This window comes from Emys orbicularis, chromosome 18, assembly GCF_028017835.1.
Source record: "Emys orbicularis isolate rEmyOrb1 chromosome 18, rEmyOrb1.hap1, whole genome shotgun sequence".
Taxonomy (NCBI): domain Eukaryota; kingdom Metazoa; phylum Chordata; order Testudines; family Emydidae; genus Emys; species Emys orbicularis.
This window is the reverse complement of record NC_088700.1, coordinates 4,876,963-4,893,377: the sequence shown is the minus strand read 5'-3', so window position 1 is coordinate 4,893,377 and position 16,415 is coordinate 4,876,963. Positions and strand designations below refer to the sequence as shown.

At 39.4% G+C, this 16,415-nt stretch overlaps 1 protein-coding gene across 2 annotated transcripts in view; it reads right to left on the bottom strand.

Annotated features, from left to right (window-relative positions):
* The window catches only part of TTLL11 (tubulin tyrosine ligase like 11), a 111,114-nt gene that overhangs the window by 56,699 nt on the left and 38,000 nt on the right, over nucleotides 1–16,415 (bottom strand). The gene's annotated exons all lie outside the window — the stretch shown is intronic.

The following is a 16,415-nucleotide window of genomic DNA, read 5'->3' as shown; positions in this document are numbered from 1 at the left end:
GAGTATAATGGACCGTCCAGATTCTCATCTAGTGTAAATCAGTGTAAATGAAGGGAGTAAGAGTCAAGGAAGCTAAATCCATTTACATCAGCTGAAATCTGGCCCAAAGAAACTGAATAATCAGCCTCGAGCTGACTGCAGAATCTCAGATTCATGTTAGTGCAGGAACCTTTGGGAGGGAATGGAAAGGAGAAGCAAAGAACTACCAACCTGAGAGAGATGGCAAGATTAAATTTATTGACACACTGGGTTAAATCTTGCTCACTTTACTCACTTGAGTAATGCCGTGCTAAAGGATGGCAGTACGCCAACTTGTGTGAGTAAAGCAAGCAGGCTTTGGTCCATACTCCAATACTGGATGTCCCAAGACATAAGAAAATATGTATCATTAATTGCAAATGCTGCAGCCTTTTTATGCTGAAAACTAAGGAGTAAATTATGCCAGAACCTGAAAAGACAGACACAGCATTATCTCTTAAAAATGTATGAAATTAAAAAAAAAAAAAAAATGAGCAGCTCCCCAACACCAAAAACATCTGTTCATTTTTCTTCTCCTTTCGGGCACCAGACAGGCCGTGATTAATACATTATGGCTGAGAAAGAGATGAGATGGTATTTGCAGAATGTGAGCCAAGGCATGATTTTTTTTCTATAGAAGGGACAAAGTACATTTTAATCAAATCAATTTCACAGGCAGAAAGTTACTTTCCTAACTGGCTCCTCAGTGACACTTCAGATTCCTTATAGGGTACACACACTGGGCCCTGTTTTTCTCTGATATAACTCCACTGCCTTCACTGGGTTTCAAAACTGTGTCCAGTTTGTCTAGATGTAAATACAGGACAGCTTTAAATCTTCAGCATTAGTCCAAATTAACACTGTATGGCAAAATGAATTAATACTTCGTGGTAGGATGCCTAGGCTACTGAGGGCATGTCTACACAGCAGCCGGGAGGTCCAATTCCCAGCACGGGAGACAGTGTCGCGCTAGCTCAGCTCTATCTAGTGCACTAAAAATAACAGCGTAGACATTGCTGCATGCGTGTAGCTCGGGCTAGTCCCCTGAGCCGAAGCCCGACCAAGCCCCAAGGTCCAAGCTTGCGTGGCCAGCCGGAGCCGCCAGCTGTGCAGCAGTGTCCACGCTGCTATTTTCAGTGCACTAGCTCGAGCTGGGCTATCATGAGTCTGTCTACCCAGGCTGGGAATCACATCTCCCAGCTGCAGTACAGACATACCCTGAGGCCGAGAGGCAAGGAAGAAGCAGAGCCACACTGAAAATAAATTAGACATTAAGCCCTTGTTAAATCCAGTAACGTTAACCCCTCTCAGCTTGAAAAGATGCCAGGCTTGAGGTAGCACACCAAGAGTCCGGAATGCTGGAGTTAGACATTTCTCCAGTGGTTTAAATGTCTACGCCTTCCTTAGTGTGAAAGGAAGATCCACCAGCCTTACGAGTACCCCAATTTTGCCGTCTCAGTCCAGTAAAGCACATATGCACGTGTGTAAGTACGTGGATGAATCATGGCCTAAATGGTTACTTTTCTTTCATCACATCCGGGGTAAGAAAGCAAATATCACACGTTCAAATTCGTGATTGTACTTAGTTTAAATTCCCATTTCTTTCAGTGGAAGTTTGCAATCAGTGAGGGCTGAGGCCCTGATTCAGCAAACCATCCCTATTCAGCAAAACATTTCAGCATATGCTGAAGTGCTTTGTTGTATTGAGGCCTCTAAAGATGGCAGGGTTGAGCCCATAATGCTGCAAAGCTGGGCAAAGTCAATATTTCTTTATACTGAACTCAAAATGATTATTACCATTTTGAGAAAAATCCATATGCAATCACAGGACTGTGAAATAAATCCTTTGCATCGGTTAATGAATTCTAAAATGAAAACCAGCTTTAAATGAAAACTATTGGTAGCTTAATTATAAAGACTCTGTAATAGGCTACAATATAATGACTGTCTGTGTAAAAGGAGACACAGCCAATCTGCAACTTTGGCACTTATGATCTTAAATACATTGGTATTTAATATTCAACTCATACCATGTCCTTGCTTTCCAATGCATGTTTGGCAGCGGAAAACGAGCAGCTCATCTTGGTCTGGTTCAACAGAAGTTGGTGCAAGAGTTCATGGAAAACTGGTATCAACACTTTACTTTTGGCCTCAGATGCTAAACACCATCCAATACTGCAAACCCTTACTGTCTAGCTTATTATCATGAGGACAGAAATCAACAGGACTGCTTATGCTACTGAGTGCTACACCTAGTTGTAAGAGTTTCCAAGATAGGATCATAAACCAGGGCACAATATTTGACCTGTTTGTATCTCAGTTCACTGTACGCAAAGAGCCATGTTCTGCCCTCATTTATATCCCTGCAGCCCCCCTGACTTTTTATGCTGCTTAGGATGGCTGTTCTCCATTGTCTCCCAGCTTCTTTGCCACACCACCATTTTCTGCACAGACCCCTAGGTTACAGAGAATGTTTGTAGCTAGATTACAAGAGACTGAAGGGGTGGGAGGGAGGAATGTGAGCACCTTTCCTGCCTATACGGTATAGCCCATAGTTTTGTTCCCATTGGAGAATCACAGGGTGGGAAGGGGAAGCCAAACAGCTTAATAATGATCAACTTAAAATCTAATAATATGTAAATAGCTATGATTTAATTCTATTTTTCTGATACAGCAGGATGACTGACCTGTTTACACTGTAGGGAAACATGTTTAATTCTGAACAGGTTACATTCTCTAGTTCATTTTCAAAAGCAGAAACTTTTAGTAAGAGAATGAAAAGTAAAAAGAAAGGAAAACAGATGCTAATGAAAATGTAATTAAATTAGCTGCTTCTCAAAACATTATAATTCAACTCTAATTGGACAAACAGGTCTCCCTTCCCAATCTGATCATATAAAAACAGACCGAGGTTAGCACTAGAACTAGGGGCACTGCAGCATACCAATTACTGCAAACGTATGGTACATTTTGGGTCCAATTAATTGCATAGTGCTGAAAACGAAACCTTTTAAAATTCTGCAACTCTCATCAATTCTTGTCCATTAAAATTTTTAAATGAACTGGGCCTGTCATTGGCTTGCTTGCGTGGTATGTTCTAAGCGCTTCCAGCTGTCCCTCAACGTGGGGTCATTTCAGAGATTCAAAATAAAACTGAATTCACTCTCTGTCTAGATGCAGGAGTTAATGTAGTGACTTTAAAAATCAGAAATAAATGTTCAGAACATTGCATATGAATGGATGTACACAGAAAACTTTGAAGAAAAGTGGATCATGGATAGCAGAAGTCTTATGCAGTGGTGAGAATTAAGACCGACAGTCATAATCCTAAATGAATCTGTTGTCGAGCTTGCGGCAATTTAGTGCAACATTTGTGTGAGTCTGAGTGACATTTCATTAGACCCCTGACTTCCTAAATAAAGAACAGTCAAAATGAGAATGAAATTGTGAAAACAACCTCACTGCACTTTGTGTGGATAACTTTGAGGAGAAACCCTGTGTTTTATTGTAATGTCAAGATGAAAATGTGCTCAAAATGGTGCTTTAGGTACCGATTTAAGGTGTTGTAAAAAAATTTAATGATTACAGGAACGGTGTGCAGTAACTATAGAGCACAAAAGGAGTGGATATAAGGTGCAAATAATCAGGAGCTACTGCTAAGATGGCAAAATGAAAATATGCCTGGGAAGGGTTAGTAGATATCGTTGAGGACAACAGAAGAATGCATAGTCTCACCTTATACTTTCCTTTTTGAAAAATTTTAAGTTTTACTGCAAAACTACTAACACTGCAAGGTTATTAATAATTATTAATTACTATCTACATTATAGTAGCACCTAAACTGAGATTGGGCCCCATTCTGCTAGGCACAGTATATAGAGAGGGAGAGGCAATCCCTACCCTGAAAAATTTACAATCTAACCAGACAAGAGAAAGGGTGGAAAGCATTATTATCCCCACCACATACATGTAGAACTGAGGCACAGAGAAATTAAATGATTTGGCCAACATCACATAGGAAGCCTGTGAGAGAGATGGAAATTTAACTTGCATCTCCTGAGTCCAGTCCAATGTCTTAGTCACAAAACCACTCTTTCTCTTTTAAAACTATCTATGATGGTTTGATAGAGGAAAGTATTTATGTGGATTATTGAATATATCAATGCCAGGGATATAATTTATTTATTTCTGAAGACTTAAATCTATTACTGTCCAGATGTATCTAACTGAACTGTAATTTTTTGTCCATTAAAACATGACAGATTAAATGTGAGCTGAATTCCTTTAATAAATAAAACAATCCTTATCTCTATTAGCAGATCTCTTCTTCTCCACTTTACATTTGGTTCCAGGGCACGTACAAATTATTTGCTGTACTTTTTAATTGAAGACTGCAGTACTTGTTGTAGTAGCCTTTTCCCTTTTCTAAGCTATTCTAAAACAACCCCCTACTACCATGCCCACCACCAGCATCGTCTGCTCCTCCTCCATTTCACAAATTCTTAAACTTGGAAACGTTCATTATAAGGGAATTATTTTAAGTCTGTAATTAATCAATGGAAGCCCAGACAAAAAACTCTTGAGACTGAAGGAGGAATAAGAATGGAGAAGCAATACTGGAGAAAGATGGTACCCAGGCATCTACTAGATTTGCTTCACACAGTTTTAAACACAGTAATTCAGGCTTGTACTGCTCAGGCATTAATTGATATAATTTTTAAGTTACCCATCACCCTAGTCTCTGTACAGTACAGAAAGACAAGGTAACAGATTTAACCGTTTTGCTTCAAGACACTTGAGACAAAGGGTCACTTATGAATGTTCCTCTCCATATGGCTAACTCAGAAGCTGACTGAATGGCTAAAGGAAACAGAGAAGGAATGATACTGAAGTTGGCTGAAGGAAAAAAACAAACCATGTAGGGAGGAGAAAGGGTCTGCTCAGTGTACCCAAGAAAGCGTATGCCAGAGAGCTCCTGAACAGAAAACTGGGTCACATTTAGATGCATGTAGGAAAACAATAAGACGTTAAAATTAAAGGGCTTAGAGAGTCCAATGTCAAAAGAGTAATGTGGATGTGCTTTGTCCAGTTCAAAGCAGAAATATGGCTTGGAATGGAGAACTGGAGGGTAGAAATTCCTTGAGAAGCTAGAAACTTGACTAGATTTATAAAGAAGTACAAGAGAACAAAGATTTCTGTAAAAAACAACGAGGAGTCCGGTGGCACCTTAAAGAGTAACAGATTTATTTGGGCATAAGCTTTCATGGGTAAAAAACCCACTTCTTCAGTTGCATAGAGTGATGCATACAAAAGCCAGGGCCAGCGTTAAGGGGTAGCAAGCAGGGCAATTGCCCAGGGCCCTATGCCACAGGGGGCATCATGAAGCTACGTTGCTCAGGCTTCTGCTTCAGCCCCAGGTGACGGGACTCGGGGCCCCATGCTTCAGCCCCTTGCAGTGGAACTTCATATTTTCTGCCCTGGGCCCCAGCAAGTCTAACACTGGTCCTGCTTGGTGGACCCCCTGAAACTTGCTTGCGTCCCCCCAGGGGGCCCCGGACCCCTGGTTGAAAACCACTGTGCTAAAGGTTCTAAACAGAATATAGACATGATGACTCTTTAATTGCTTCCAGTACCATAGCTAAGAATATGAGTTCTGAAAGTAGAAAAGGGGAATCTAACATCAGCAACAAAAATGCCAAAATTTTATGAGTGGTAAAAGAAGAACAGAAGAATGAATGATAATGTAGTAAATGGATAGTAAAATAAGAAAAAGGAAGTAGCAGCTAAGTATGTATGGCTGCAAAGGTGAGCACAGTGCAAAGCAAGGATTGCACAAGGACATGAAGCAATGCACTTATCTATCAGGAATTGTCTTGATGAGCTACAAAACCACCCTTGAGGAAACTTACATGTAGTGGAATGTGAAAGAGCATGCTCCTGTATAGTTCTATAACTCCTGACCTTCATGGACGCAGAAGAAACAAAGGATGAAAATTCAATGATCTGTTGTAGTAAAGCAGGCTGGGTATCAAGCAGCACAGTATTCAATGGCCATCAACTCACAGAGTAGTACAGAATTTTATAACAGGGAACTTACACTAAGTATTAGCTGAAGAGATGAGCAACATGGAAAACCAAACTGAGATGGACTGAATCTGAGGGTGGAGGGAGTCAGAATGCAGCATATGGAAGCAAGGTCTTTTTTGATCTATAACATAGTTTTACTTCAGCAGTGTTTGTCTAATGCAGCAACAAGCCAGGACAGGGTATAACATAATGGGTGTAGGGATTATTTCTGTGACCTTCAGTGATGAAGTCTTATCCACTGAACTATTGGGAGCTAGTGCAAATCTAGGACATCAAAAGGCACAGCTGCTCAGAATGTAACTTCAGACAATCAATCCAAATCTCTTGTTAGGTCAATGCAACTACTGTATAGCTCTTCCTTTATTAAGCTGGGTGCATGCCGGTAACTTGCTTGAAACAATTTGTCTCTGATAATGGGCCCAAAATATACAATTTATGCCAGAAAAGCTTTTTTTGTGTACGGCATGCAAACTCAGCCCTTTCTCCAGTTAATGAAGAAGCAAAAAAACTGAAAAGAAATGTACCAACATTGGTTTAATTTTGTATCATGCTACACTGTAAATAGGCCAATTAATAGTAGCAAAATAATAATACACCTTTTACAATTTTCATTTCTTTAACTCAGCAACACACCAGAATTAATGCCATTACTTTATCTGTCAAAAACTGATGTTCGAATATTATAATTAAAGATAAATCAGACTATGGTATAGATGTAAGCTAACCTAGAGTTTAATTTTGAGAACTCTTATAAACATATCAGGAAGTCTTAAACCTCCCCCTTAAATCATACTGAATATTTAAAGATCTGCCAATTAGCATAATAAGCTCCCATAAGATGGATCCTAATATCAGGACTTCTACTTTTTGAACACTAGGTTAATTCACCACTGTGTTGCTCCAGTTCTAATGGAATCACACCAGCACAGAAATGAAATAACGCAGTGGTGAATCAGGCCCATTATTTTTTAATTTATGCCTTTACTTCCCTATTTAACATTGATCCAAAACATTAAATTTGTATTACCTCTATTTTTTAATTCCAGCACAACACTAGGGTCTAACAGGAGGTACTAGCACACCATGATATCACACTACACGCTCAAGGGGATTTTAGTTTTAAATTATCTCAGCTGTATACAGTGACTGCTAATTTTCTCTCTCTTATTTCATTCCATTGTGTTCACAGCATGGTTTTCATATCCTGGCCAGCTCCCTAACTGTAAAATCCATTTATACTGGCAGGGTTATTTTCTTTGGAGATGAGGTGGAGTATTCCTTCAAGGGAGAAAAACTAATTATTAACAGGAGTTAAAAAAAAAACAGCTCAGGCAGCAGTAAAGAGCAGCTTGTTGGCTTTATGAAACCTGTAGTAGATGAGTTCAATCTTCAACAAACAGTGCTGTATGTAGTAATAGAGAGAATGCCTTTAAGTAGTGGGTTTGACTGAGTGACCCTGCAAGCCAAGTATACAAAACCACAAACCAGATCTGTGCCACAGATTTTGGTCTAGATAAGATTCTGCTACACCAGTCCCGTTGTAGACTAATTCACTAGCTACTATTGTAATGGTTCTAGAAGATGTGGTCTGCTAGAGGGTGAGGACAGAGGAACATGTCAAGAGCACAAATGAAAAACTGGAGGTTGCAGCTAAAAGAGCAGACGGGGGTTCTAGAGCATACATGTAAAGTTAAAGCCAGATGTGGCCTGAGAGAACCAGGCTATGAACATCAGACTTGTGCACTTGGTTCATGGCCTCTCTGTGGAAAAATAACTTAGCATTCAAATGAAAATGAAAATTAAGCAATGTGCACTTGTCTAAGGTTATACCGTCTCAGACAAGTACAGCTGTTCTTATAGCTTGACAGCAGCGCATTTGTTTGTGCATGCTGGAGGCCTGTGCTGTATTCCCACTAATGACTTCTCCCCATAAATTAATTTATTGAGAGTGCATCTTGTGATGTCTGTACAGAGATTTGTGACAGCTTCCAGTTGTGTAGATGTAAAAACAGTTACATTTTAGAAAGTTGGCTGCTGTGATAACAGCACAGGTTTTAAATTAATTCAGTTTCCACTTTCCTTCCTGACTGGTAGATTGTCCTCTGAAGAAGCTACAGAAATGACTACAGAAATGCAGCAGTATTCATTGGAATGGACAAAATGCATCCTTTGGTGACAAAAGCCAACATGTTTAAATGAATCTTTAAAAATGAAAGAGGAGGTGAGTTCGGCAGTGAGATGAGTGAGTTTACAGCACTTCACCTCTGAAGGCTGTAGCTTAAATTAGGAATAAATGAGAATGGGCTGTGTGAGTCTCTGCTTAGTCCCCTTTTATGAACATCACAAAATCACAGCATAATCCAACTTCCTCTGCACTGGAGAAGTCTAGGACTAGAAGAGGAAGTGCTGCATGTCAGGATTCAAGGCACTCAGAGTTGGGGGAGAACTCTGACTGGAATCACAGGAACTGCAGTAGGTAAGGCTTTGCGTGCACTGGAATAACAGGAGAGGAAAAACTGCCAGTTCAGATTCAGATGCACTAGCAGTGGTGTTGATTGGGAAAGTTTAAGATCCTACCCCACACACACACACCATGCCTGCCTCCAGGCAGTGTTATGCCTTTATTTTTGTGAGCACCAAACAGACTCCAAAATAAAATATATGGAAAGGAATACACTGGCAATTATAAAGATAAAATCACTGCAGACAATCATTCAGTTACTTGCATAAGCAGACACTAATGGTTCTAGAAAATACTAAAATAAACAAATTTACAACTGAATTGCAGAACAAATAAGGTCACAGAGTTTCTCATCGGTGAGAGCTGTAAAAGCAGTATTCTATCATCACCTTCTCCAGACATTTATGCACTGAGACTCTGATCTATTAAACCTGCCCAGGTCACTCTTGTCACAGGCCCCATGATTGAAACAGGTCCAGCTCCTCAGTGCCAGAGCTGGTGCTCCCAGCTGAGCCAATTAAAGGGGTGGACCTGCAGCTGGGCTATAAAGGGTCACAGGAGAGGGAGTTCAGTGATAGCAGGGCTAGAAGGGGAACAGCAGAGTGGAGCAGCAGGGAGAGAGGCCTCCTGCAATACTCCTTAAAGAAGGGAACTGGGGTTGGGTAAGAAGACCCAGCTGAACGTTTTTTTTCTTCTTTGGAAGATGGCAAAGAAGGCGGGCCCAACCTAGCATCTTCTCCAGCTGCTCAGGCAACCGGAAGGGACAGTACCTCAGGGAGGAGAGGCTGTGCCCGGCTTAAGGCTGAGTGGAAGGTTCGGCTTTGTGGTTGCTTTTTGGAAATTTGTGTTAATAAAGAAACCAGACCCCAAGAATGGTTGTGATTGAATAATCAAAACTGTGTGGAGTTTTGTTTAAGGATCCCAGAAGAAGGAGAAAAAAGAAGCAGGGTATCCCTGACCAGGAGGGGGCATCAGGTGGTGGCCATCCTGTTATAATCATAATCTCAGAAATATGTACAATGAGATAAATCAGTAGTCAATGGCAAGAATGATTGATTTTATTTTCATAAATATTTAGAGACACCATTACACATTCCATATTTCTGTATTCTCTTTAAACAGGACTTGGGAGCATTGGGGAAGGGAAGGTTGTGAAACTGACTAAAAAGCCTCTGGAAAATAAACCAAATGCAGCAGTCTAGGTGATTTTGCATTTTTAAAAAAATGTAAATGCAAATACCAGAGGCCTATCTGATTCTCAGCATCTAGGTATTAGCAGCAATAGTAAGAAATGGGACCATGTAGTAGGAAGGTTCACAGCTCTCTTATAATGGCTTTACAGCTCAGCTGGCAGAATTAGACCTGCCAATCACTGGCAGAGAATAGGAGCAAGAACATAAGAATGGCCCTACTGGGTCAGATCAAAGGTCCGTCTAGCCCAGTATCCTGTCTTCCACCAGTGGCCAATGCCAGGTCCCCCAGAGGGAATGAACAGAACAGGTCATCATCAAGTGATCCACCCCCTGTCGCCCATTCCCAGCTTCTGTAGGGACACCATCCTTGCTCATCCTGGCTAATAGCCATTGATGGACCAATTCTCCATGAACTTATCTAGTTCTTTTTTTTAACCCTGTTATAGTCTTGGCCTTCACAACATCCTCTGGCAAGGAGTTCCACGGGTTGACGGTGCGTTGTGTGAAAAAATACTTCCTTTTGTTTGTTTTAAACCGGCTGCTATTAATTTCATTTGATGACCCCTAGTTCTTGTGTTATGAGAAGGAATAAATAACAACACTTCCTTATTTACTTTCTCCACACCAGTCATGATTTTATAGACCAAGAATATTTCATTCTTTCATATTCATCACTGCAGAATATCATGGTATCCCCAACCCACAGCCCACTATTTTTGCCCCATATCAGCAGAAGTTGCCAGAGTGAGGCAGATGTGTGACCCTTCCACTGGAAAAAAAGAAAACCAATTACTAGTTTTCTTATTTTTCTGTGCAAGAGTCTCTGCAAGTATTTAACTAAAGTTTCCTTCCTAGCTACACAGTTAAAATAAACCCTGATACAAATTGAAATTACAGTTGGTCTCTCAGAACAGTGTGGTATCAACTAATGCTTGCACACTGATCTTGTAAAAATTTGTGGACCTACCTGAGCAGAAGAATAGTTAATCTCATCTGTCACTTGTTAGAGCCACATAGCCAAAGAGTGGGAACTGAGCATATAGCACCAGGTATCTTGCAAGAAAGTAAAACAACCACAATAACACAAATAAATTTCAAGGCTGAACTCAAAACTGAAAAGCCCTGGAGTTGTCTGTTCTGACAATGAGCACTTAAGAAGCAATACAGATGAACAGTACAACAGCAAGATCACAACAGTTAATGAACACCTGTTTTTGCAAGCATGATGAACTGATCATTTTTGTAAAAGCCATAGATTCAATTCCACTTGGTTTGTAAAATGTTTCTTTTCTGTTATCACTGGGGTCTTCAGTGCAGAATAAAAGGTATATATTACTTGTGGATTTGCACCTCCATCTTTTTTATTAGGTGAGAAGCAGGTATTATTCCATGACCAACTGATATCTTTAACAATAATAAATATGAAATATTTGTGAAAATGCACTGCTAAATACCCATGTCCTGGTACATTTTGCATGTTTTCTATGTCAGAAGTACAGAATGCTTAGAATATATCTTGAGCCACGTAGGAAACATTCAGCTTATTCCAAGATAAACATGTAAATCCAAATGATCATAATGGGACCCATAATAAGCACCAAGATTTAAACAATAACTATAACAATGGGTTACTATAACTGCAACTATTTTCTGAAAAACAATTCTCTTATTTTCTCCAGGCTAATTAGCATTAATAAGCCAAGACTCAAATATTTCCTTTCGGCACAACAGGGAAGCAAATCATCAGTGCTGGAAGGAAGAAGCTAAGATAATATGAATGATTTTCAAAATATATTTAGAGCATACACACTCTAAATGATATACATGGCTACAAATTAAACACCAGTCAAACTATCTGCATCTAACATCCAATTGTGAATCTGCAGAGTGTGCTATCCACATTTAAGTTTAAGTCTGCTAAGGAATACACTCTCCCCCTTAAATCCAAAACTTTTCTGAAGAGGAATAAATTGATTACAGTTAAGAAATGGCTATTAACCATTTTAATTTAAATCCTTTATTATTGCTACTACAAATGCTTAAAATTAGGTACCAAAACAGAAAAAGTTTTGCGAAACCTTTTGAAACAGATTTTCAATTGGAGGCACAATCTAAACAATGATTTGCTTCAGTGATTATCTTAATTAAACTGCTGTTTACGTGAGCAAAGTTGATTTATTTCAGTATTGCTTAGCATCATTACACCATCCATTTAATTGTGCAAATTTCCTTTAGATCAAATCACACACTCCACCTCAAAAAGTTATGAAATGCCTGTGAACCACAAAGAGCAAACTCAGAGCAAATGTATCTGTAGGAAACATTGTAATATAGTAGGATGTGTTTTACAACACAAGATATAAAAGACTAATACTATATCACAAGGCTATCTGTCTAGACGACGCCTCTATAAGCTAATCATGACCACCAAGAAGGACATACGTCTTTTTATTTTACAATCAATGCCCCATTCATCTTGATAAGAAAATACACACATGATCTGATGGTAGAATACTGGCTATTAATGGTGTTGAGATGAAGGTTTTCAGCATATCTTAAGTTTGGCAACAAAATAACTACAGTTGCTGGTTAATAAATGAAACCTGGAAAAAACACTACTTTATAATGTAGTTCTGAAATCGGAAGTGCATAAAGGTTCAAATCAGAAATTAGGAGGACAGTGCATTTATTGTTGGCCATTCATTCCAAGTTTTCAATAATGTTATTCAACAGATTTGTCGAGAGTTCCAAATACAGGCTCTCCAAGGAACAAACTTGGTCCCATGTTACTGGGCTTGATGCCAAAATTACTGGGCAAAATTCTATGGCTGATGTTCTGCAGCAGATCAGACTAGATGATCATAATGGTCCTTTCAAGCCTTAATATCTATGAAAAAAATACTACAGCACAAAATTAAACTCACTGGATAGTGGCTTCGTTAATGTTTTATTTATTTCCTTTTACTGATTGTGAGTGAACCTCCAGTTCTGAATTAAGAATGCCGAAAGAAAGGAGAATTAGTCCTGGAGAAGAAAGCTACACAAGAAGAAAACCTGAATTTTGGCTCGTGGGAATTTATTTGATAATGTCTAAAAAGAGGATTTTTCTGTAGCCTTTAACAATGCATTTTTTTCAGTTGGACCCTTTTTTAAAAATGAGGAGAGCAAAAAGGAAACAAGCAATGAAAACATGTGTTTGGTTAGCTGCCTTTTGCTTTAGCTCTCATAAGAGCGATCCTAGTCTCTTATCTGTAAACTACTGAGCAAAAAAACTGCATATACTGGCTAGAGTTATAGGGTATGTTGTAGGAAACTTCCCAGATAAACCTCATGGAGTTGGCTCTGAATTCCCTCTGCAGGATACGGAGAGGTTTTGTCTCCAGGCAAGAGGCATAGAGTCCCAAACCTGAAGAGACTGGGGATTCAAAGGAGATAGGAAGTTCCAACCTTGTAGATTCTGCACCCTCAGACCAGTATACCTCTCTCACCCAAACAGATCTCTCTCAGGAAATTTTGCTATGATTGGTTCCTCTGCAGGCAACTGGCCCTTAACAAAGAATACAGACACAAGGAGGAAGTTAATGCAGCAAAGAAGAGCATTAACTTGTACAAGGTTATCTGCCACTGCTAGGCAGGAACATACTGCAGACAGTGGGAATCTCATGCCTCCTTTCCAGCTCAGGACATACCTCAAAAATACTCATATCAACATGGTTTTGATATGAATGAAGGGGCTTCCATGGGCTTGGGGGAAGGAAGGGAGAATGCCATGTTGGTTCTGCTCTTCCCTCCCACTCTGTTTTGCCCCTGTGTACCTCACATCATTGGGCAGCAAAGGACCTCTCTCAATACTACACGAAAAGAACTCTTTCTCTATTACTCAGTATGCTACAGAGCTCCCGATCATGCAAACAAACACTTATGCATATACACCTCTACCCCGATATAACGCGACCAGATATAACACGAATTCTGATATAATGCGGTAAAGCAGTGCTCCGGGGGGGCAGGGCTGCGCACTCCGGCAGATCAAAGCAAGTTCGATATAACGCAGTTTCACCTATAACGCGGTAAGATTTTTTGGCTCCCGAGGACAGCGTTATATCAGGGTAGAGGTGTACTTAATTGTAAGTACTAGTGGTCCCATTGAAATCAATGGGGCTACTTTGAGACATAAAAATTAGGCAGATGCATAAGTATTTGCAGGGTCAGGGCTAACACTGTAAAGGGCTATAATGCTAAGCAAATGCCAAATTCAGTACACATAGCAAATACATAGTCCACAGATGCATTTAGTGGTCCTCATTGAGCTGGTGTGTATCGCTGTAAATTTTCAATTACGTCTTATTGGCATTGCCAAAATAATTATTGTCTCTTAGTGGATCTGAAGGCTCTGAATGTTGTTGGAGAAAATCAGATGTACAGCATAATAAATGCACTGCTTTGATTTTGCTTAACTCGCACTTTCGATGTAATATATCACTTCATAGGGGAAAAAAATCAAAGCTCCATAAAGAGTAAAAACTAAAGAAAAAATTTAACTACAGAATATATATGACCTATTAATTTTGCCTGATAATGAAGTGTTTTTGGAGGATTTCTAAATCTCACTTTCATTTTGATGCTTCATTTATTTTAATCTAGGATATAATTAGAGGGAAATCAAATCCATCCCCAAAGCAGAATAGTCACCTGTCTAAGATGCCATTCATTTGCAGCTTGCCATTTCTTTCTAAATTTTCCCCCCATGTGTTCAAACTGAGTGTTACATACACTGCCAAATTTTATTTAAATCAATGTCCATTAACAACTTATCACTAAAAATAAAGTGGAGGATGTTTGATGCATGGCTGGTTTTCAAAACATGACTTCTTTATGTTATTTTTCTGGTCTTAATGGGCCTGATTCAGTTATAACCATACAGCCAATAAGAACTGGAATAGCAATATTATTACAATGGATGCATATAATATTTTGCTTAGACCTCTGCGTCTTTAGCTGGTTATTTAGCTATAATCTTTAAACGGGACCCTTACAAAGAAGGAATGTGTGTGGAAAGGGGAAACAGAGGCACATTTTAACACTCATTGAAATCCAACTGAAACAGGTGAGAGAAGAGAGGCACAAAATGAAAACGCTATAAAACATTTTCTAAGAAAACAACCCAGAGGTAGTTGGTGCTTGAGTCCTATCACGCTAAAGTTCTGCACCAGCCCAATGTCATTACACTAGTATAAAATTGGTACAGGGTAATAGAATCAGGCCCTTGAACCTTTGCATATAGTGAAGTTTACACTACGGCCCACATCAACCACCTTAAAGTCCCCTGAAGGTTTTGAGTACAATTCAGTTCCACCTTTAATTGGCTACCCATTCCCCACTAGGCAACTGATTTTTTTTTGGACATACTAGCACATGACTCCAAAAGCTTTTGTAGACTTTACTGAAAATGTGCAACAAGGGTTAATTTTGTTTAAGAGTCAACCCTTGAGTGACTCCTCCTGGAAGAGAGACACTGGCAGGGGCAGGCCATCGTCAGTACATGAGACGGTATTTACAAAGAGGAGGAATAAATCGTATCTTGATGCAAGGAGAGCTGTCGCACCTGAATTGCTATCTAGCCAGATGAAAATATAACGCATACTAAGAACGCAGCTCAGACATGGGAAAAACCTCCCTGAGAAGCAATGAACAAGACGGTCTTGTGCTGATGATACCAAGATACCCAGTAAAAAGATCATCTGTAACCAGATTATCTTGAGAAAAGCTATGTCACTGATGAATTCATGCTGTGATGAGACAGTGGTTTATCTCATCACAGGATAATCCTATTATAAATTATTTTGCAGAGAAAACGTGCCATAAGAGATGCTCAATGGGTGAGCATTCCAAGCACATACTGGAGTGCTTCACTAACTTCCTTATTTGTTACCATATGCTGCACCTTGCATCCCATACTTAAATATAGTTAATGAATGCATCGGATAATGGCTGAATAAATATAAAGAAGACATAGCTTAATTACAGGAATAGAGAATAAGATCCATTTTGCAGCTCTCAGTGTTGAAGTACTCTTACTAAGGGTTAAAATTAAATATAGTTAAGATCAGAGAACGATTGCTAGGTAATCAGGCAGCATGTATACTGGCTGCTGCAACAAATAAATGTAAAAACACTGCATTTGAAAAAATTTAGCCGATTTTGTCAAAAATCATGCCTTGATTGCATGCTCCTTAGCAAGCAGAAGATAAAACTTTCCAACTGTATATAAAAAAAACCCTACATATACACAATTCTACTTTTCCTGCTCTTTCTTTCAATACAAGGATAGCAAAATTGTCCTTGAATTCATCATAGAATACGAATAACCAATTTAAGCTTTCTGCTAAGTGACAAGAGAAGAAAGGCAGACATTTTAGAGTAAAGACAGACTCATAGGGAAAGGCTCCTTAGTGAAACACCATTTCCCCCTTTCTTGGCTGCAAGAGATTGCTTAAAAACAAGGTGTTTCATTAAAACAGAAAGCATTTCTGCTTTCTCTTCTTCATCTTGTCCCACCACTGGCACTTCTGTGCAGGCTGTATTACTGTTCCTCCAATGTAAGTCCCATTCCCAGATCAGCTCCAACTTTAAAATAGTAACTATTACTAGTTACT